Here is a 2,637-nt window from a genome sequence, read left to right on the forward strand (position 1 = left end):
AAAAAAAAACGTTTTTCTGGCTACCTGCAACTAACGACGTTAACGTTCTATTAGTCACGTACCTCTAGAAACAAATATGATAAAAGATAGGATCGTTATCAGCCAATTTGTTAGTTAGGAACCAAAAAATGATAGTTGAGAATAATAAAAGCCTATACACCTTATTATTATTATTTTAAATGACAATTAAAAGGCAAAAGAACCAAACAAAAACAAAAGTATCCAATTAGGATTTAACGGGTATTTGCACCACCCACCCACCCACCAACCCAACCCGACCCACTCACAATCAAATCCTAAAACACCTCCAAATAATTAGGGTTTAACTCGTTACAATCCTCCTTCAACCATCACACACACACACACACACACACAGAGTCATCAAATCCAATTCACCAAAATGTGGCGATCAAGAGTCATTACAGCTCGCAGATTCCGATCCGCCGTCAGACGAATCTCACAATCACATTCTAAGGTACACAATCCTCAAACCCTAGCTTCCAATCGCCGTACGCATGATTTCAAATCCATAGGCTCATTTCCACAATCGTATGCTATTAGACTCTTCAGTTCCACCTCCACAGATTCAATTGTTACTGATAATAATCATAATAATGATAATGATGTGATTGCTGATGAGATTGATAACAGTAATAGTTTTAATATGGGAGAGATTTGGAGTGAGAGTGTCGATGAGGTTAAAACTGTGTTCGATTCCGATTCCGAGAATCTGGAGCCGGTGGAACCAGTGGAATCGGTTAACGGTGAAACTAATGAGGTTGATGTTGATGTTGATGAGTTAGATAGAGTGATAACTCTGCTTAAGAGTAAAGGCGATGACGTGGATGTGGATGTTGCGAGTAGGTCGTTAGAGTCGAGTCTCGACGAAATGAATTTGAATTTGAGTGAAGAGTTTGTGGTGAAAGTGTTGGAAGCTTCGGGTATTCCAGGGGAGAATTTGATTGGTTTCTTTAAGTGGGCTGTGGTTCCTGTGACAACGAGGTCGTTAGATGCGCTCGTGAGAGCGGTTTCGAATGAGTTGAAAAAGAAGGTTGCGTATAAGTTATGGGATTTGGTTAAGGAGATTGGGGAAAAGGGGGATGGTGTTGTGAGTAGTGAAATGCTTAATGTTTTGATATCGTTGTTTTCAAGGTTAGGTAAAGGAATGGCTGGGTTCGAGGTTTTTAACAAGTTTGGAGACTTGGGTTGTGTGACGAATGCGGATACTTATTATTATACTGTTCAAGCGCTTTGCAGGCGATCGATTTATGAGCGTGTCGGTTTAGTTTGTGAGAGGATGATTAGTGAGGAGAAGTTACCGGAAGCAGGGAAAGTTGGGGATATTATATATTATTTGTGTAAAGGTGGGATGGTGAAAGAAGCTTATTCTGTTTATTTATCAGCGAAGGGGAAACAAAGATATCCACCTCAATCGCCTGTTAACTTTTTGATTACTTCTCTTTGTGACCGAAAGAAGAACAATGTTGATTCGGTTCACTTTGCGTTGAAGATGTTGGATGATTTACAGAACCAGAAGTATGCAATCAAGCAGTTTGCATGTGTCATTCAAGGGTTGTGCAGAGTTAATGATATCGAGGGGGCAAAAGCTTTGTTGTCGAGAATGATTGATAACGGTCCTCCACCTGGAAATGCAATCTTTAATACGATTATTAATGCACTTTCAAAGTCAGGAGATTTAACAGAAGCTATAAAGGTTATGAGGTTGATGGAAAATAGGGGACTCAAGCCTGATGTGTTTGCTTACAGTGTCATTATGAGCGGGTACATAAAGGGTGGCGAAATGGAAGAAGCTGCCAAGATGTTAACCGAGGCTAAAAAGAATCACTGCAAGCTGACACCTGTCATTTATCATACGATTATTCGCGGGTATTGTAAACTTGAGCAGTTTGAGAAGGCTGTGAAGTTATTGGAGGAAATGGAAGAGTATGGTGTTCGGCCTAATACTGATGAGTATAATAAGTTGATTCAGTCGCTTTGCTTGAAAGCCGCTGATTGGGTTATGGCAGAGAAGTTAATGGAGGAAATGACCAAAAGGGGCTTGCATCTTAATGGGATTACAAAGTCGCTTATAAGAGCGGTTAAGGAGTTGGAAGAAGAGGGAAAAGGGGCCAAAGAAACGAGTGTTGCAGCTTAAAGTTTTTGTCCTTTTGGTAGTTGTTCTGTACCATGAAGAAGGTATGTCAAATCTTGTTTTTTTGTTTTTTAGATCCTTATAAGGTTCAACAGAAAGAAATGTTTCTACTTTGCAACAAAGATTTCTCCTTAAGTTAGATTTCTAGCAATTAACCATCAAACAATAACAAGGGCATTACCATGATAAAACCAGTTAATGTAGTTTTTAAAGGATTTAATTTTGCAATTCAAAAAATGGTAGCGGCATAAGTTGTTGTCCGTCTTTCTTTTGTTTCGATGTAATTAATCATTACTTTTGATGTGAATTGAAAAGGAGATTCGCCGTTTCTAATTAAAAAAATAGATAGATAAATAAATATCTTATTTTAACTATTTTTTATGTTTTAGAATTATGTCACATTGAAAAGAATTTATTTATTTTGTTACCTTTACTCTAGTAAGAAAACATGTACACAAAAAATTGTATCTTGATTAATTATCTGC

The 2,637-nt window shown here is 37.9% G+C and overlaps 1 pseudogene; it reads left to right on the forward strand.

Annotated features, from left to right (window-relative positions):
* Nucleotides 1–400: 400 nt before the first annotated feature.
* On the forward strand, nucleotides 401–2,323 carry LOC143565041 (small ribosomal subunit protein mS80 (rPPR6) pseudogene; annotated as a pseudogene).
* The last annotated feature ends 314 nt before the right edge of the window (nucleotides 2,324–2,637 follow it).

This window comes from Bidens hawaiensis, unplaced genomic scaffold (assembly GCF_021521415.1).
Source record: "Bidens hawaiensis isolate Kalapana, Puna unplaced genomic scaffold, B.hawaiensis_p1.1 tig00022253_1, whole genome shotgun sequence".
Classification (NCBI taxonomy): Eukaryota; Viridiplantae; Streptophyta; class Magnoliopsida; order Asterales; family Asteraceae; genus Bidens; species Bidens hawaiensis.